This window comes from Cryptotermes secundus, unplaced genomic scaffold, assembly GCF_002891405.2.
Source record: "Cryptotermes secundus unplaced genomic scaffold, Csec_1.0 scaffold568, whole genome shotgun sequence".
NCBI classification, from domain to species: Eukaryota; Metazoa; Arthropoda; class Insecta; order Blattodea; family Kalotermitidae; genus Cryptotermes; species Cryptotermes secundus.
Window position 1 is genome coordinate 1,230,158 of NW_019725423.1, and position 21,884 is coordinate 1,252,041.

The 21,884-nt window shown below is 39.9% G+C and overlaps 1 protein-coding gene across 2 annotated transcripts in view; it reads left to right on the forward strand.

The window, feature by feature from the left end:
* LOC111863375 (hemicentin-1) overlaps window positions 1-21,884 on the forward strand; it is an 821,886-nt gene that overhangs the window by 112,019 nt on the left and 687,983 nt on the right. The gene's annotated exons all lie outside the window — the stretch shown is intronic.

Here is a 21,884-nt window from a genome sequence, read left to right on the forward strand (position 1 = left end):
CGGGCCAAAATTACTGTTTGAATAATCCCCATAATAATTTGCTCTCCGGGTTATATGCCTTTATTCATGCTAACTCATTACTTTCCCGGGGGGTGTAAGTCCGCTTCCAATGACGTCTTATCCCAAGGTGGGTGATCTCGTTGGCTGGGATCCTAAGGGGATGAACACGCCCCTTACTGCTAGACCATTTGGCTAACACTTTTACCTGCAAACGTCCCCCCATCATACAAGTGTAAATTCTGTAGTTAGCAGTTCAATATTCATTCAACGTCATTCTGCTGACGAGGCATCGACGCGTCAAAGGCTAACGGCCGTCTAACTCCATACGCAGAAATTCCGTGAAGTTTTTTTAACCCTTCTTACATCCTCTTTCGTACGTCTTACAAGTATTTCCCAACTGATTCTATTCTAACCAACATTTTCCCCTAAAATACAAAAAAGATAAATACTCTTTTAACATATTACCGGGAGTCGGCCTTCACGGCACAACACACTGTATGCGTCTGATCATTGTAGCCTTTAATTTTTTAAATGTTCGATATACGTATTTGTTTCTTGAAACTGTTTAAGTCATTATTATACCTAATTTTCTTTCATTGGTGCGAGCATTCTTTTCAATATTAGGATAAATATTAGGGACACAAAAATGGTCGTTATTTGTTTGCGGGACAAGGGTGAGTTACCTCCCATCATTTCTATTCTATTTTATCATATTTCATTCTATTTATCCACTTACATACTTTACATTTGGGAAATAAACAAACATAAATAAATAAATAAATAAGAATATTATTCTGAAAGCTCGAAAAGAAAGAGCATATTAGAGCCTAGATGCAGCCGGGAAAATAATAATAAAATTGACATAGATTTATAATGCGACTTCGGCAACTGGCTTCGCCTAACTGAGCGCATGGTAAAATGTAAGACTCTTGTGGATGATGTAATAATGCCTTGAGTTCCATAGAAGATTGGCCATTAGAAAGGATTATGGGTCACAATCTTAGTTAGGAGCAGTCTTAACTACAGCACCCATGCTCAGTCTAAATTGGAAGGATACAGATAAAATCTCGGTCGAAATGTTGTAGCCCCCCCCCCACACACACAATGTAGCAATTTAACGAAATACGTATCTCTAGCGATGACCCCATATGGCCGAAACATGTTCTAATGTTTATGAAACATATACTGATTGATGTTTAATCAATAATCTATTATGTTTTGCGTTTACAACACTGTATTATGTTTATATATCAAGTGTTCGGTCGAAATTTATCACATTACGTTGTCCATTGTGAACAAGCTAGAAAACATATCTTTCATGCAAACAAACAAAGGGACTTATACCAGGCCCTTTGTCAGAAGAAGGAAGGATTTGTTAAAATTAAACAGAGAACAATTAAGACGGGTGGCAGGACTATTTACAGGACTCTGTCACTTAAAGCGACACCTTTTCAAACTGGGTTTGACAGATGAACCCACCTGTTAAAGGTGCCTACGAGAAGTTGAATCAGCCACGCACATCCTTTGTGATTGTTAGGCCATAGCGTGTTTAAGATTTCGTCATCTGGGCCACTTCTACATGGAACCAAGTGACTACTGTGACGCCCCATAAACGAAGTCCTACATTTCATTCGAAGCGTAGGATTAGTAAAGGGTTAGTCAATAAAGGGAAGGGGACGCGGTAGCGTAGTTGGTTGAGGCACTGTGCTACAAGCCGGTAGGTAGCGGGTTCGAGCCCCAATGAGGTGGAAATTTTCAACTGACCTAATCCTTCCTGCCGCACTATGGTTCTGGGGTCGACTCAGCCTCTAACAGAATTGAGTACCAGGAATCTTCCTGTGTGGGAGGGTTAAAGGGCGGTCGGCGCTTAAAGCTAACAGTTTCACCGCCATCTGTGAGCCGATTGTCTAGAATATGCGGGAGCCTCGACGTCTCACATCCCTATGGGCCTTCACGGCCTGTTACAAGGTTACAGGTTATTATGGGCCACCCCTACCCCATTAATTCATTTATTCTTTCATTGGTTCATTCAGTTTTAATTCAAAACAAGTTGTTTTATTCTTTGAATTTCCCATCTGAAAGCAAATTTAATGAAGTTTCCTCACATCATTATTTAACATGTGCTTCATTAATCATGTCTGTTATGTTAGGAATTGAACTGTAATATGCAACATCAAAGCATGTGGCTTGTGTTACTACAATAACCAGGGTTTTGGTACTGCAAAGGCCTATAGTTAAAGTACCACAAACATCATAAGTGGTTGTTAGTGTACCAGCAAATTTCACTTTCGAGTGTTGTACATGGTAAAGCAAGGTTCATGTCGATAAAGCAGATGTTCACTTATGAGCGTTCATATATATTAATATACTACTTTTCTGGATGTATTTTTGAAAGAGGTAGCCTTTTCATTGAGCGTAACAATCTGTGAGTTGCTTAGCACCATGAAATAGAGAAGAGTGTAGGTGTATTAAGAAGAGGGGATGGGATGCAGAACAGAACCTTGTCTGAAACCACAATTCTTCACAAAGGCGCGTCCACATTACTCGTGCTCACCAGGCTCGTCTGGCTTTTACTTGTGCTCGTAAATCTTCGTCCACACTACTTCAGTTGCTCGCCAGGCTTCGGCGCGTGAGGATCCGTATATTTACTCGTAGGGTGTATAGGCTGTAGTCGTATTTCAATTTATTGGCTATAGTTTTTAAATTAAAAATTTGCTTGTCTCGTGACTTGTCATATTGTCCACATTATTCGCGAGCATAGCGAGTCACGTTGACGCGCCTTAATGGATTTGCAAGGATTCGTTGAGAACTCTTGCATGAGAATGTTCAGTCTCTGTTTTATGATTAAAAGACATCAAACGCGGCCATATATAATTAAAGAGATCATACAATTGTGAGCGTTTGTGAATTACGTGAAATGAATGAACAGACTACACAGCGCTGTATTGCCCGTGGTTTGAAAAGAAAGCTCATCACTAAGGAAAGACTAATATTAAATAGAAGAAAAGCTTATTACTCATTTTGTTAGAATGTAGAGGGATCTGAGAGTTGAAAGATTAATGTAGGATGGAGGAGGGTAATGTTGGCAGTGTGAAATTTGTACTCCAAGACTTCAATCTATTTTTGTCGTTAGTGATGCGTACAAAATGTTTAACATCGTAATAATGTGAACGTTGAAATCCTATAATTTATAAAGTTACAAAAAATTCTTTTAGTGATCTCCTAAATCTGTTGACACAAAGTCACACGAGCATCGAACAATGAGCTAACAATTTACATGGCCTCTGAAGATTTGTGAGTAATTCCTTATCACTTACTTACTTAGTCATGGAGCTGAGCCCTTCTGGAGGAGCCGCCAATTCTGCAGCTACTCAAGAATTTCTCAGTATTTTATAGAACTCGAAGGTTCATAACCGTGTTCACAAGGGCCCTCCACTGGTCCTTATCATGAGCCAGACTAATCCAATCCACGCCATCCTATCCTATCTCTCTAAGATCCATTTTAATATTGTTCACCCACCTACACCTTGGTCTTCCCAGTTGTCTTTTTCCTTCTGGCTTTCCCACCAATATCCTATACGCATTCCTCGTCTCTTGCATCCGTGCTACATGCCGTATCCACCTCATCCTCCTTGACTTGATCATTCTAATTATACGTGGAGAAGAGTACAAGTTATGAAGCTCCTCATTATGCAGTTTTCTCCAACCTCCTGTCACTTTATCTCTCTTCGGTCCAAATATTCTCCTCAACACCCTGTTCTCAAACACCCTCAGTCTATCTTCCTCCCTTCAAGTTAGAGACCAAGTTGCGCACCCATACAGAACCACTGGCAAAATTATAGTTTTTTATATTCTAATTTTTATGTTCTTGGACAGCAGACGAGATACATCAGAAAATGTAATTTTGCTCTTGAAATCTTGGAGGATTGTGTCTGTAATTATATACGCCTCCGTTCTTCAGTTCTGTCATTCATCGGTGTTGCCCATTGGCCTGCAGATTGCCACGCGTATGAGTGTGACTATGGATGGGTTTTGGATTGATGACCGGATTTATTGGACCCTTTTGATACGGCGCATGACGTACACTTTACAAATCACTATTACACACACTAGTGTCCACGGTCACGTCTTCACTAGCTGTTCCTCGGTAGCGGCTTCTAACTGCGGACGTTCCCCTTCCTCTGGGTTCTCAGCACCTTCTCACAGCAACAGCTCACGAATACTGAACCTCGGCAATTCTCTAATTAACTCACTAACGAACTCTTCATTAACTGATTAAACTCCTCCCTTTCTATCCTGAATGGCCCGCAAAGAAAACACTTTTACTCTGTTGCTGCTTACCGTCCTTTGCCTAGTAACGACCGTTGTCCAGTTGCTTTGCAGTCGTTATCTAGGAAATGTTGTATATGCCACGTTACATAAACTCGAAGTTCATATACCACATCAAGCAGCCCTTCTTTCTCCAGTTTTTTCAAGAACTGTCACGATCTGATATAAATCCTTATTTCTTGGAACACATACATAGTTAGTTCTTGCGATTGCTTGTATGCTATACTAATTTGCGTCTTAAAAACATTCGTAAGGACTGTAAGTAATAACTCCGTGGCCTGTAGTCCGTAAGCGAACGATACCGACCGAACGACTGCAGCTTGTCGGCGAAGTTAGTTCCAACTTTTTCGGATAGAGAGTGTCAAATGTTTAGCGCAACGGATCCCCACGGCAGTTAATATTGGGATTTTCTAGACCGGAGCCGTTATTTCCTTGAAATAACTCCTTAATTATCCTCACGAGGCTGAGTGCACCCTGTCCCAGACCCACTGCTTCTCAGAAAATCTGGTAGGGTTGGGAATCGAACCCGGGACCTCTGGATTTGTAGCCAGGAACTCTGACAACTAGACCACAGATGCGACCTGCAAGTAAGAACAAGGCATTAGAAACTCGTAATATCTGTGTGAAATCTAGTGCACTATAAGAGCCAATCTTAAATTAAATTCAGATATTAAAAGCGAAAGAAGGAAGCACACACGTACCATTTTCTCTATTCTCCGTGAAGCCGCCTGCTGACATTTCCATTAATCTTTGTGGCTGTCTTGCGACAAAACAGAGTAGAATTAATAAAATAGAATTTCCTCTCGCACCAGAGGGGAAAATATTGCATTTTACATCACAGATTATTGCTCTGTTACGGTTGTAATTACAGTTCTGTGACGGATTGACCTTAATTGGCCGTAGAGAATAGTACAAGTCTCCTGTGAAAGGCAGTAGATTAATGTGAATTAATGTAGTCTCAATTATACCATGTTCTTGTGTGTGTTGTTATCACTTCAGTGTTGAACTTGAAGAATTGTACACAGGATTATATTAAACCACCCTTCCACATTATTTTCTAGGAAACTCTTTTACCTTCAGCAACGTATTTATGCAGTTCCGTTGCTAAACATGCCGAAAATATACAACAAACAAAACAAATTCCGTGGCTCGAGTCCGCAAGCGAACTATACCAACTGAGCGACCGCCTCTTGTCGCCAAAGTTAGTGCCAACTTTAGTGGATAGAGGGTGTCGCGTGGTCAGCGCAACGAATTCCCATGGCCGTTAATTTCGATATTCTATACCGAGCCAATATTTCCTTGAAACAGCTCCTCAATATACCGAAAACATTATATACAGGGGATGGATAAAAATATGGAAACACCTCGTGAAATGAATGCCTGAATTGAAGTGTTTATTTCAGCGAAGTTTGTAGGTGACGCTGTCGTATCTGCCCAACACCACTACCTGAACAACCTCCGCAATAGGTTGCAAGCTTCATTTGTTGTCAAGACAGTGTTCTGTGCAATTCTTAGTGCATCATGTCAGAACTAACAGAATTCGAACGCGGGGAAATTGTTGGGGCCCGTATGGTGGGTGCTTCCTTAACCAAGGTAGCCGAGGTTTTTGGTGTTTCGCGAGGCACAGTATCCAAGATTATGACCGCATACAGGAGGACTGAAAAAACCGCATCCGATAAACACCAGCGTGAACGGAAATGTGTGTTGAGTGATCGAGACAGACGAACATTGCGTAGTATTGTGACGAAAAATAAGAAGACTACAGCAGCAAGAGTGACTGCTGAACTGAATGTCACGCTCACAAACCCTGTCAGCACCAAAACAGTAAAAAGGGAACTCCACAAGCAGGGTATTTCTGGACTAGCTGCAATTCCAAACCACTAAGAGGAGAGTGTGGCCCCGAAGTCATAGTACCTGGACTATGGAGCAATGGAAGACGGTCATTTGGTCGGATGAGTCCACCTTCACACTGTTTCCGACTTCTGGCCGAGTTCACGTCTGGAGAAAGCCATCCCAAGCTTACGATCCAGATTGTTTGCTGCCAAGAGTGAAACATGGCGGGGGTTCGATCATGGTATGGGCAGCCATATCGTGATATTCTGTCGGACCCATCATTACCCTGCAAGGTCACGTCAATGCCAACGACTATGTGACATTTTGGGCGACCAGGTCCATCCCATGGTGCAAACTTTGTTCCCTAATGGTGATGCCATTTACCAAGCCAACAATGCCCCTGTTCACACAGCTCACATCGTCCAGGACTGGTTTTCTGAGCACGAAGATGAAGTGTCACGTCTGCCATGGCCCCCACAATCGCCAGATATCAGTATTATTGTGCCTTTGTGGTCTGTTTTGGAGAGCAGTCTGCGTGCGCGCTATCCACCTCCATCATCGTTAACAGAACTTGCCAATGTTTTGCAAGAAGAATGGTACAAGACCACCTTGCAAATCATACAGGACCTCTATTTATCCATTCCAAGGAGACTGCAAGCTAGATGTTGTCCTACTCCATATTAGTCACGGTAATGTGTTTTTTGTTGGATGATTCCATATTTTTGTCTATCCTCTGTATATACCGCTGTCCTAAAAGTATCCAACTTTATTTTTTGCCGCTGTAAGTAATGGCCCAAGCTCATTCGTCACACCTGATCCAGGGTTTCCTGGCCAAGCATGACAGGCTCCCTACTCTCCTGACATGGCTCCTTGAGATTTCTTACCGTTCCCGAGATTGAAGACGCCGCTAAAAGGCTCCCGTTTTGACAGCCGTGAGGACATCATACAGAACTCGACCTCGCAGCTGCTCGTCAGTCCAAAAGAAGTCTTCCAGAATTGCTTTCAGCGATGGAAGGACCGCTGGGCTAAGTGTGTGGAGTCACAAGGGGCCTACTTTGAAGGTGATTAGGTATTGTAACCACCCAGATACAGAACTTTGTTTTCACGGCCCAAGGTGGGATACTTTTTGGACAGAGTAGTTTATACGTATGTATATATATATATATATATTTATCCTCAAACACAGATGTTATTGCAGAGTTGAATTGAATTGTGTATATGTTTATAAACAGCACTAACATATTTCATGTCATAAACTCTGTTTCCTTGAACACACCTGCTTCATGTTGGTGTCTTACGTGGCCTTATTCTTCGACCGTGAAAATGGAGGCTGCATATTCTTGAGAAATGTCGGTTCAGTTCGCGGACTCTACGTTTTATAACCCAGAAGACAGGACTCTTAAACGTTCTAAGTTTCGTACAAATGTCGCCATGTATTCTTAGGAAATGAAAATCTGTAATCCGTTACATTGCAATGAAACTTAGGGGTGAGTAAGTTAAGGGCTGAAGCTCTATCGGGATGGAACTATTTCAGATGCCATTCTCCCATTACACGTCACGTAACGCATGCAATTGAGAGAACGTCGTTACATAAAACAAGCGTCAACCAGTCGACCAGCAGAAAATGTAACCATCGTAACTGGTAGAAGTTATAATGAGTTATTATGAGTGTGTGTGAGATACATCTTAATTAGGAATGAGATAAAGAGACATTATTACGGAGTCTTTGTCCATATTACACAAAATGATATCTGTTATTTCTTATATACGAGTTTCTGCCCTGAATTAATAGAATGTAGTACACACGTGAAGATTCTATTACCGTTTATTACTTACACCCCTTGTGTACATTGACCAGACAGGACTCCTTGGACGGGGGATCAGCCCGTCGCAAAGCCGCTACCTGCAAACAAAACAACACAAACACAGAATAAATGCACACAGACATCCATTACCCGAGTGGGATTCGAACCCACGATCACAGTGTTCTAAAATGAGAAGACGGTACATACCTTAGACGACCCGGTCACTCTGATCTGCTTCAATATACCGTACTGAGTTCAATTATGTATGACGTAAGGCTAGTATTTTCGGCTGATAAAACTAATGCGTGGTTGATTAGATTTTTAGTTACTTTGATCTATAATACAAACAGTACGAGTACACACTTGCTCTTTGTTGTCACACCGTGTGTCTGTAGGACATGCTACTGTTTGTCAACCCACCTCCCCCATTACCGTCTCTTAGCTGATTACTCCAAGCTTTATTTCTTCCCTCTTTTACAGGGGTGGAAGGAGCAGTGTTATGATGTCATTTTTCACTTTTCTACAAACTTTACTTTCTTCTTCTCTTTCGACTTACTTTACTGATCCAGTCTGTTCTTTTTTTATATTTCTGTTCCTGTCGCTAGCCATCCATTCTCTTTTTTCATCTGCTAGCCTTGTTCGGATTTCTTCACTTCTTCTATAGAGTTGCCTCTTGTAATGGCATGTGTCTGTGTGTAGACCCAGTGTGTATGTCGGTGAAGTTGACTGTTACGCAACGGCTTACGACACGTCACAGCAGTGTTCTACCATGTATAGCATCGTGAGAAGACAGGCGTGTCGTGCATTCAGTGGTGGTGCTATATACAGCCGGTTGGCTTGTTTCGCCTTAGAGTCTACACACGCCCCCATATTCGCACACATGGTTCAAGTCAGTTAACCGGACATATCACATTCGTTTTCATTTTTGAATTACGAAACTACCTTATGGTTCGAAGAATGCCTTCTTCTGGCATGTAGCGCCGTGAAGATCTTGTGTTAACGTACGTTTCGGAGGGACATATCGCCTTCATCTTCAGGGTAGGAAAATCCGCGAGCGATGAATTAGCCTGGGCAGTCTGCAGCCACCTGCTCACGCTGGTTCCTCACTCGCGGTTTTTTGTACCCTGAAGATGGAGGCGATACGTTCCTCCGAATCGTCTGTTCACACTAGATCTACAAGGCGACACATTCCAGAAGACGGAATTCTTTACAGGTCACAACAATCTTAGCTATCAAATTTCTTGTTTCTCTATTCGTTTGATATATATATACCGTGTTCTTTATTGCAACGCAGGAAAGGATTGTCGATTGAAATCATCATACGCGATTCTCTAACGTGGCTATACTCTCTGAAATTGTGTCCTGACTTGTAAGGGGATCCCCCGTGCTGCTTGACTTCTTTCATGTAGATCTCAGTGTTTTGTATGCCATTTTATTGACCAGGTAAGCTTGGAAATTTATAAATTATGTCTCTGAAGTAGGCATATCGACTGGAATATGCCATGAAATGTACGAAATTTATTTGATACTTACGGTATCGAGGAATTTATTTAATGATGTAATTGGAGCGACAACCTCTGAGAATAGGAAATTTGTATCGCACTCTTCTGGGAAATCGTTATATTACAACTTGAAATAGAGAGTGGTTTTATTCGATGATACAAAAATTATTCGGCTGAGAAAGCTATGTGAACTAAATAATAATAAAATGTATCTCTGATATAAGAGAACAAATATTGTTTGTCGCAAACGAACATTGTTAATACCCACACAGTTATGTGGGTGGTGTACTTTACACAGATATTTAGACTTAAGGGATTCTTCCTTACTAAGCCGCCAATTTGTTAGTCTACATTCGTTATTTTGAAGAAATAAAAGTAGGTTTATGGGATCACAATGCTGCCTGTGTGTTTGTGTATTCCCCCTTTCAACTTTTGAATGTCTGAACTAATCTTTATGTGACTTGGTATGTGTATCATGGCATCTATGGCCAGATCAACCGCGTAGTTCATGAATTCCTCCCCTCAGTCTGTGCGTTTGTATGTGTATCCCTTGACCATTGCTAGGCTCGGTAAGATCGTTACCGCGGCAACGAATAAGCATGCAGCAAAAGAAGAATTAATGAACGCCTCGTTTCATGTGCGTTCCGTGTCATGTTAAAGGAAAGTAGGCAATTAGATCTTCCCAGAACTTCCTGTTTTCTACTTCTTAACTTTACTCTTTTCCTGTTCCCGTTTTATTAAAAACTCATCTTACCCAAGAGCTCTCAGTGTTCTTTCACTTTCAAATATTCTCTTTGTGTTTATCACCCCTTTCTGCCTGCATATGTTCCTTAATAATGCCTCAGTCTATATTTTATCAATGTTCCTCTTCTCTAACTGCCACTTTTGTGCATCCTTCCTTTATGTCACTATTTAGTATCTGACTTATCTCAGTTCATACGTTCAGCTTCTCACTGATTCTCTCAATTTCTGTGTGCACTGTTCTGTCTTATATCTCTCTCGCCATCTCTTTGTGTATCCACTTCTTTTCGTCTGTAATTCCCTCGGTATTTGCTTTCATACTCTTTTCTCATTTCTTTCCATCTTTCTTCTCCAAACTACTGTATAAAGTGTATCTCATTCCCCAGTGGAAATCCAGAAGTTGTGCATCGGCATTACTGAACATCAAGTTTCTTGCGCCTCATGCGAAAACGTCTCAGGTAAGATAACCTGAGGACTAAAGAACCTGCTGAATTTACTCAAGGATCAATATCTTATGTGTGGTAGACAGGGACTTTATTACCAAAACTACACTCACACAATGAAATAGTTGCTTTGTCAGTAGACGAATGACACAGAAAATTCTTTCTAATGACAACATTTCTCACTAATTTTATGGCGAGCAGACACATTTACGGGCCGGATGATTGGCTGGGACATGAATGTGACCACCCACCTCCAACTAGTGTCGAGGTCAAGAAAACATGGATCTATACATCTACTTCCACATGCGCTTTCATGGCGTAGTGTTTAATTAGTTATGCACACGGACGACTTTACACACTTACAGCGTATAGCATACATCATCTGGTCTAGGTGTCAAGTCTTGGCTGCTATATATGGGAATAGCTGTGATAAGTCTGGGCTAGGACCTTCTTTCGTCCGACTATCCACCTTGCCTGAAATGCAAACGGAAGATTCCTCGAAGGTCCCTGCCAAAGCCTGGTTCGTTTCACCACTAATGTGGCGAATATATTTCGTTGCCTGAGTTACGTTTAATAATACACGGCTTAAATGTTTGTAGTTGCAATTAAAGAGAACTCCGTGAGCTTTAGTTAGCAAGCGAATTATACTGACCGAACGACCGCGGCTTGTCGACGAAGTTAGTGCCAATTTCTGCGTATAGAGGGTGTCGCTTGTTCAGCGTAACGGATTCTCCTGGCCGTTAATCTCGGTTTTCTAGACCGTGTACTTACACTTATATGTAATTTCTTTTCTGTGTTAATAACACTGATCGTGATAGACCCGGGAACCATGTCAGTAGTTAAAGGTACTCTGACCTCTCTGCTTCTGCTTATCATTGTTTCCGTCCGTATTTTCAGAGATATCAGTACTTGTTATATTACACAATCATCATCATCAGTAATCTCTCAGACGACAGGTCCACAGTCTCTTCCAAAACAATTCCTCCACTTAATGCGATCTAGAGCTTTCTCCTTCAAATGACAGTATCCTCTACTGTCCCCAAGGTCATCCAGCATCTTCTTACGTATTCTTCCTCGTCTTCTTGTCACTTCTATCCGCCCATCTATCTTTCCTTCGATAACTTCTTTTAGAAGGCAGTTTCTGCGTAAAACATGACCAATCCAATTAGCCTTCCGTTTTCTTATTTCATGTAGGATATTCCTCTGCTCACTGACTCTAATTAACACTTCTTCATTTCTCACATAATCGGTCCAACTGATCTTCTCCATCCTTCTCCAACACCACATTTCGAAACTTTCCAGATGTTTCTGATCTACTGCCCTAAGTGTCCATGTTTCAGCCCCATACAGAGCTATGCTCCAAATGTAGCATTTCACTAGTTTCTTCCTCAAATTTAAGTCCAATTTGCTGGTAAAAAGATTCATTACATAATATGAATATTATAATCAGTTTCTTGGTTATGAATTTTATGACCTACTAACTGACTAACCACATAACTGATATACTCATCTAATAAATCAAAGTTACTTTGTAAAACTAATAATCGCTCAGCTGAACAAGGAATACCGCTTCTTATGTAATCTTAAGTTTCATTATGGTGTTCATAAAAGCCCTCTATAAGACTTATCTTGAAATATAAAATCCAGCCCTATTTATTAATATTATCCTCGCATTTAGCCCTGTCTTTTTCTAAGTGGGCTCCCCCTTGTAGGAATTTCGAATACACTTTTGTATGGACTCCTCATTTCTTCCACACTTGCTACATGTCCAGCCTTTCTCAGTCTTCTTGACGTAATCTTACAAATAATCGGCTTTTTGCAAGTTAACACTGTGTGGTGAATAATTTATAAAGGAAAACAGCAACGCCGTAAATGGTATTATTTTTAGAACAGGAAACGAGATATACTTGAGATTATCACAGCGCTGAATATGAAGAGTTTTATCTGCTGAGATACAACGCTCTGTATTTCGGTGAAAATCAACCGAAATTTCGGAGACACATATCGCCTCCATTTTTAGGGCCGAGGAGTAAGAGAAGCAAGAAACCAGGACGAAGCAGGTGTCAAGCTTGCAAACTCTGCATGCTACCTCATGTCATATCCCAGAAGATAGAACTCTTCAGGAAACAAACTGCTTCTTTCAGTGTTCCTATCCACTGGAAGTAATTAGTTTGATTGCCGGTAAAATTAATTCAAATGAACGGTACGCCATATTGGGATTCTGTAATACCCTCTTATGCCGTACCTGCACTGAGTTCATGGAAGTAAGGAATAAAAGTGACGTTATGAAAGTTGGTATTTGTATAACTATAAATGTAGGGTGAATTTAGTTATTGCAACGTTATTCATTTTCTTACACCTTAATTTGATGTGATTTTCGTAATCTTAACCGCTCCTTTACTAAAATTAAACGGCTAGAACTCGGTGAATTTAAAAAAAAAGCGTCAAAAATTTCTTGAAATGAATTCTATTGCATATCGGCTTCACGTAACTCCTAATTTAGGTAAACACAAAAATATTTTTACAAATTCAAAATGGCCTCATTTCCAACCAAAAAAAGTGGGGGGTGAAGTATAGACGTTACTAAGATTATATAAACTTTCGTTTGAAAATCTTTGATTCGGTTTATATTTAAAAATATTTAAGTAAACATATTCATTCCCCTATTCCCAAGTGTCTTTGTCAAGATAAGAATGTTACAACGTTTTAATTCTCTTTTCCACCAAATATATTTCAGCAGCATAAATAAAATCGGAAAGATGTATTGCGTGCCTGAATACGGGATTTTAACGTGCGATCTTAGTGTTTTTTTTTCATTCTTAATGCTCCTAGCTTTTAGAAATAAATTTCATTAACACGTTAGTTGTTTTTCCATAATATCAATTTTGCGTCGTGATAATTGTCTTTTAATTGTCGTCGTAGAAGTAATATTTAAAACAGAATTTGTAGGAATGATTTCTCTTCACCTGCCAAACCAGAGCTGAATATATATTTCTTACAGCTGTAATTAAATTTTCTTACATTTTACAAAAATGAAATTAAATAAAATTTAAAAATAGAAAACAAAAGCTACACATTTTTTAATACCCGTTGCCTACATAGTTTGATGACTCTATATTAACTGAGCTAGTGTTGGTAACTTCTCATAAGTTAACGAGTTAATGCTGGTATTAGTGATTTTAAGAAATTCGAATACCCGAATTTGAGGTTGGCTCTGGCACCAAACGCTCCATAACAAATCTTATGAAAATCCGTCAAGCTGTTTTCACGTTCAAAACACTCGGACATATGAAAATATGGACAGGCAAACATTAACTTACTTTTATGCTTTTATTTCTTAAACATAGTGCACAGAATAACACCAAATAAATGAAGAAATTATCCATATTTGTTTTAAGTGAACGGCATGCTCATGAATGACTAGAAATTCACAAACAACGCATTTGCAGAATGCCTTTCCTTTGTTACTTCATGGCAGCTTGAAGTAGTCCTACATTCAGACTTCATAAATCACCGCAACTTACAACAACTTTCCAGATGAGAGCGCAACTGTCCATTCCAGAGTCTTTTTCCAATAAATACGATTAATTCATCCTGACTTTAACATCAATCATAGCAGCTGTCTAACACCAGCTGATCCGTAGTTGTATGATGTAAACATTAGGTTGCTGGATAAAAGGCAGAGTTGTCCCTGCGCTTAATTAATTAAGCATTACTCTATGATGGCCTATGTGGGAGTAGATGTATAGATCCATATTTTCTTGACATTGGCACTAGTTGGTGGTGACTGGTCAGCTTCACGCCCCATCCTCTTTACCTCCGAGAAAATAGCTCCCTGTACTTATTGAACAGGGGTTGGGTGGGCCTTGTAAAGGAGAAAATTTTCGACCCTGTCGGGACTCCAACTCCGACCCCTCGGTCGTCCAGCCCGTAGCCAGCAGATTAATGGGTGAACTTCGAAATCTTTAAAGCAGCACTAAAAATATAACAGATATAGAAAAAGACATTGTTCTATCCTAAAGACACCATTAAAATAATCATGAAGTCTTAAATTTAATCTGTGTGATAATAAATGAAAAATATGGAAAATAAAAGAATCCGATACAAGAATTAACTCTTGTTATTAAACATGTTTCTCTCAAAGTGGACATAGGAAAAGCCTTCCTTATGTCATTCAGAAATTAGGACCAGTAGCTCATATACGTAAAAGCAGTAGTATTTTAAAGACATTTTACTTATGTAAGATTTGAGGCTTTCACGGCGGTGACTATGAAGAAAGCAGTCTTCTGGGATTTGGCACCGTGTCTATGTGGTGTTAACCGACGTTCCTCCGAAACGTCGGTTAACACCACATATACACGGTGCCAAATCCAGGAAGACTGTTTTCTTCACATTTTACTTAACTACATTTTACATTTTATCCAGTTCTGCTTTGCTTTTCTCCATTTTCCAGTCCTATACATTATTTTTCCTTCCATGTCATATTTTACTCTCCAAGGTGAAATTTCTTGGGTTCATTCACAATTTCTTTATATCGTCGTACGCTCAGTGTGAAAGTGTTGAATATCTTGTAGGCGGCATATTTGTTAAGCTGTAATGCATTTTCCGAAAGCATTGACGACGTCTTGTTCGAAAAATAAATCTCAGAATGTCAGATACACCCGTTACAGCGAAGCTGATTCGCTCTATAGTAAGAGTCCTCTAGGTGTCGTCATGGAACTAAGGGAGTTCAGATCAGAAAAAAAACTACGATGTAATTAGTTTTACTTAACGCACAATTTTTTGACTCCAGATTCTTGTGTTACGTTTCGTGCTCGAGTAGCGTGATTAAAATCGACGTTCCTCGCTTCATCGACTGCGTTAGAAGGTTGTTGCATCGTTTTCCAGTAATGTAAATATAGTTACGTCATTCAGTTATCGAAAATATATATCGATTGTTGTTTCTCTTAGCAATGCAGGCAGCTTCCTCTTGCAATATGGATTTTTCCGTCCATTTTCATGAATTAGCGAATTTAATTCATTTCCCCAATCTTTCTTATGCTCTATATTTAGGTCTATGAAGTTTTCTTATTTTTAATATCTAAAATAGCCTAAATGCTATAGCGAAATGCATAATTTATTCTGATTTAGAAAAGGTGATCATGACACTCTGTGATCATGACACTCTGTGATCATGACACTCTGTGATCATGACGCTCTGTTATGAAGATTATGGGAGAAAGCTACGACGTATTATCCTGACGTGATGTAGGAAAACCAAGAAAAGTGTTAGTGTCGATAATAGAGCGCGATTCAAACCAACTATCGTAACTGAATCTTGTAATCTCTCATATCGAGTAGCTACAAATACAGTCATACAAAAAAAAGTGGCTTCTTGTTATACACTTCTTAGGGCAATACACTTTCGACAAATGCGTTTCGTTCTCTAGCTTATGAATATCAGTAACATAAGATATTTTCGTTGGTATCATACCAGTTTTTGCATAACTGGCCCATTACCTACCATGCGCCTAAACCTAATTCCTTTAAAATAATTTTAAATATTAATCATTAAAATATGCAATGAAAATTAATTATTTATTCTAACTTTTTAAATAAATTTAATCCTACCTTTTAATTATTTGCTTGAGACAAATTTAAAATGAAATTATTTATGTGCATGATAATAGGTACATTTCATATGAACTGATATGAGATAGAAGTAAGAATTACTATGACAATGATGGTGATCTCTTAGAGACCGAAATGCTTTTGTTATAGGTGTGTGTTTTTGAGAGTACACCCGGAATGGGGTTAGACTTTTAACTCTGGAGTTGTTTCCTTTGTAATGTAACGTGAAATCATTGGTGACATACAGGAACAATTTCATTTTTACTTACGAGTCTTGAACCCATGCCCTAAAAATAACAGTGTTCAAATACTACCAAATACGAGAACATTCTGTTCTTTAGACATCCGTGCACCGGGATACTGCCTTTTATGTCCTTGTGTTAGGGCTGCTTGTGAAAACAAGAAACGGAATGTTAGAGACAGATCCCGGCAGCCTGTATCCCGCTGGCCAAATATTGGCCCACTACAAGTCTTTGTAGTTGATAAAGCGAACTAAGTAATTCCTTGATTTCACTGGCTCATAATACATCTGTACATCTGTTATGCAGAAGCAATGTCACAACATGAGTGTGTTGCAGTGTACCTGTATGACGCAATATCACTTGTACTACTCATGACTCAGCTTTGTGCCCTTACAAGGAATCTGAGTTACACAATGGATATATCAGCTGGTAACGCACCTACTGTTACTGAACAAGGAGTTCTGAGCAGTGATCATAAGATTTAATTTCCTATTGCACAAATTCCTCGTCCTGTAGATAGTAATTTTGTTGTTAGTTTGTTTTGACTTATGGTGTCATATTTCTGTTGTTTTTATTCGCGCTGACCCTGTAATTAGCTGTCTGAGCTCAGAACATAAAAGAAATACAGAATTAAGTTGTATTAATATTTTTACTTATTTAATTTATTATATGATAGATGCTACCAGTCCAGAATCTTTTGTCTTCTCGTCTGTTGTCCAAAAAAAAATTAGAATATACAAAACTATAATTTTGCCTGTGGTTCTGTATGGATGTGAAACTTGGTCTCTGACATTAAGGGAGGAACATAGACTGAGGGTGTTTGAGAAGAGTGCGCTGAGGAGAATATTTGGACCGAAGAGGGATGAAGTGACAGGAGGTTGGAGAAAACTGCATAATGAGGAGCTTCATAACTTGTACTCTACTCCAAGTATAATTAGAATGATCAAGTCAAGGAGGATGAGGTGGGCAGGTCATGTAGCACGAATGGGGGAGACGAGGAATGCGTATAGGATACTGGTGGGAAAGCCAGAAGGAAAGAGACCACAGGGAAGACCAAGGCGTAGGTGGGTGGACAATATTAGAATGGATCTTAGAGAGATAGGATGGGATGGTATGGATTGGATAGATCTGGCTCAGGATAGGGACCAGTGGAGGGCTCTTGTGAACACGATTATGAACTTTCGAGTTCTATATTATACTGAGAAATTCTTGAGTAGCTGCAGAATTGGCGGCTCCTCAAGAAGGGCTCAGCTCCATGAGTAAGTAAGTAAGTAATATGATATGAATATATTGTGGCGTATTGTTAGACTTGTACACATTGCTAGGCGACTGGGTGTTAAACACGTTCCCGCAGAAGGAAACGCACGGAACAGTATGACATCTGTTGCTAGGCAACGAAGCGGGAAACATAGTTCCGCATAGGCAATGACGTCACACAAGAGTAGCTAGGGGCCACGTGACATGTTTTCTGTAGTTCAGCGCCGAAGGTTTATAAGGGACAACATAGGTCGTTTGCGATCAGTCGTAGGCTGGAGGAGTGAGTAATAGACGGAGTTTTCAGTTAAATTCCGAGGTTGCAAAGTGATTGAACAAGAAATGGCAAGAAGACTTCATAGTGATTCGAAGTGCTAGTTTCTGTATCGAGATCCTTTGCTAGGAGACTACTAATGAAGACAAAGAATCCTAATGCGTGTGCAACGGTGAACTGTTAATTATGTAAATCAGCGATAGCACGGTATTAATTATAATTAAGAGAGGGAGTGTAACAGAAGGGCCAGTAAATCCAATCATCAGAAATAGAACCCGCTATTTTCATCACGCGCACTACCTTACACGTGATAATACGTTAAATTTGTGTGATATAACCCCAAATTTTAGCTCGTAATTGCTGACATACAAGCAATATGAGGTGTGTAGTTATGCCAGATACTAAATTTGTTGTGGTTTATATGTTATGGCCATGAAAGGAACAGCCACAGATAATTTTTGGGCTGTATTTTATATTCTGCGAAAATTTCCGCTATAAAGTTGCATGTTTTTGTTGATTTGTTATCATACACAATTTCTGCATTCTAAATTAAGTGTCGCTCATATCGCTTCCACGTAACACGCTGTCGGCGTCCGCCATATTGCTATTACTGGCCATAGGACATTAACAAGTGTGGAAAAGTGAAAGTCCATACCGCAGTGCCCATGTTCACAAATGCGTTTTCGCCCCGCAGCATACGTACCCCAAAATTCGCATTCGGTTGTATGTACCATTCATAAACCTAAAGAATTCGTTACTGTGGTTCCCTACATGTCCTAATTACTGTAGGCCTTTATACAAATTATATTTAAATTTTTTATGTGTCAGTAATTGAATCTTTAGGTCGGTTATTTGATCAATGGAGCAATTACGTAAATTGAATAATTTGAGTTGTGGAAAGTGTTTTCTCTTTATATGTAATTAACACCAAAGCTGATTACAGGAAGGTTTGGTTTGACTTGTGTCTTCTATGTCTCCTGATATACCGTATTTACGCATGTATAGGCCGCGTGCGTGTATAGGCCGCAGCACAATTTTCAGACAGAAATTATAGAAAAAATAATTTTCTTGGAATATTATTTCAGGAGTAGAAATTATTCCGAAATTTGGCAACGTTTATTTTTTTTTAATGAAGTGTGATTTCGAATATTTCGAATATAAGCCGCACCCCAGTTTTCCTCTTGAATTTTTGGCAAAAAATGTGCGGCCTATACATGCGTAAATACGGTACTTATTCACTTGATATCGAACTGTTTAGCTAATAAGTTCCAAATGGTGTCACTATAGACTGATACACAGTACTGTCATTAATATGTTAATAAATGTTTGTAATTGGTATTACTGAAACATGCTTGGGAAATCCAGGCAAACCATAATTAATAAATACCATCTCTATATACAATGGTACAATTACCCTGATATTACCGCGTATATAGAGGATGTATATTAGAAGACATGGTGCTATTTTCTGAAGGAGCAACTAGCTAGAGAGCATTTATTACGCATGTTACAGACGAATATCTCAAATATTTATGCGAAATTACAATTATTTACGAGTCCTTAATAGGTTCATTGTCACTGTCATGAGTAGAGTGTTTCGCTTTTTAATTTTTTTTTAATTCGCTTAGTGGGAGGTGGAGTCCAACTGGGTCCACTCAGCACGGCGGCCACTGATTGAGTTATTGTAGCCTGCTCCGGGCGATTATGATGATGGAGAATTAGATGGAATGAATTGGCAGGGGAAACCGAAGTACTCGGAGAAAACCCGCCCCAGCGCCGCTTTGTCCACCACAAATCCAACTTGACCAGACCCGGGATCGAACCCGGGCCGCCGCGGTGGGAAGCCAGCGACTAACCGCTTGAGCTATGGCGCGGGCCTGAGTGGTTTTCTTTAAAATGTGTTAGATAGTGAGTTGTAAAGAGTCAGACATCAGGGTCAGAACGGAAGGAGTCAAGGAAGAACAGTTCGACTGAAAGTTTATCATGAGTTATTGTAATTTATTGCCATTACAAGTGATTGTACAAGGAATGCAAGTAAATTCAATCATCCAATCCAAACCCCGTCTTATTAGTCACGCTCATAAATCGTGACAATATTAATTGACCATATTTCATGATTCCGGGTACCAATATTGCTCCGCTGGAGATCAGTTTTAAGTTCATACAAAGAAAAATAAACATCCCAGCCGTGAGAACTTGTGAAATGTGAAGAACACTGAAACCGTTCAAGAACGAATCATTTTAAATTTTGTATGGTGATACGCCGAACAAATTTCCAGGAAACTGTCATGGAAGAACATGACAACTGTACCAAAATATCTTCATTTGACGACGCTAAATAATTAAATCTTTTTACGTGATATCTGCATGATAGGTAAATGTAAAGCTATCTTTGTAAGAGGCCGTGAAAACCCATAGGGTTGTAAGGCGTCGAGGCTCCCACATCTTCTAGACAATCGGCTCACAGATGGCGGTTAGGTTGTCAGCCTTACGCGCCGGATGCCCTTTACCTCCCAGGAAGATTTCTGATACTCGTTCCTGTTAGGGTCTGAGTCGACCCCAGGACCATAGTGCGGCCAGAAGGATTAGGTGAACTGAAAATTCAGTGACCTCATCGGAAATCGAACCCGTGACATTCCGGCTTGTAACATGCTGCCTGAACCATCTACGCTACCACCTGCTCCCAAATTTGCATATGTTTTAAATATAAGCTATTAATAATATGAACTTTATCAAAATCTATAAAGTCTAGTCTTTCAGGATAATTAAAAGCACTCTGCTAGTCAGAAATGCTTTAAACTTGTGAAAACGGCAGTGGTCTGTGTAAGACGTTATTTGCGCCGAACTAAACACAAGTACGTCTTGCTACATATCGTACATTGCTAAACCCATACCATAGTTCTGAGCTGAAGTTTCCTCCGTAACTGGGGCGGGACTTATCCCGCTGTCCTTCTCTAAATTATTTTTATCAGATTCCATTCCTCCTGCCGCTCCTCTCGGTTTAACCGCTCTGGAGTTTTACGACTTGTAGTCTCTCGCGCGATCATGAGCCGTAAAGACCTGACTCTTCTGATATTTACAGCATATAGCGCTGTGGCTTGGTGGTCGTTGGTTCGAACAATCTCAACGAATTGCCATCTGTTATTTCCAGTTGCAATTCTTGGCTCTCAACCCAAAAGAGGAGAGGTAACTACCTAGTGGTTTCGAGATGTTCTTAAGATATGGAACGGCAAGCAGACAATCAGGACTCGGGTCGAACTCAGCTCGTAGCTTCTAACTCCTGTGAAATTCTCTGTCGACGCAAGAAAGCGAGAAAAAATGGCGCTTTCATCGCTGGAAGGCATGATCCAGGCTGTCTTGATCAGACTAACGAAGATAAAATTATTCCCCTATCAGATTTAAGCACAATGTCACTAAGACGTATAGCGGAATGGAGGTAAATCTCTAGGCATTTATAACTTTGGAATTATGCGGACATGAGTAATCGGCTTAACGTTCCGGCCGCTTTATCCATAAACATGCGTGGACTCTGAAGGGTAGAGAAAATTCTCGTACCATGCCAGTAACCGAATCCCATTTCTTTATACTCCAATCCGTAATGCAGCAGCTATAACGACGGAGCTGCCTCGTATCATGTCTTCATGAGATCGTGTGTATATTTTTGCTACTTTTCTGGTGAAAAAAACCATAAGTCGAATTCGTATAAACACTAAACCGATGGCGATGGAACTGCAGAACTCGTTATGGTGCTGGAAAAACGGACACAAAATTTTGGTCGGAAGAAAAGGGGCCACGTAGGAAGCGTGAGCATAGATACGAAGATAATACTAAATTAATTTTGAAATAGTAGC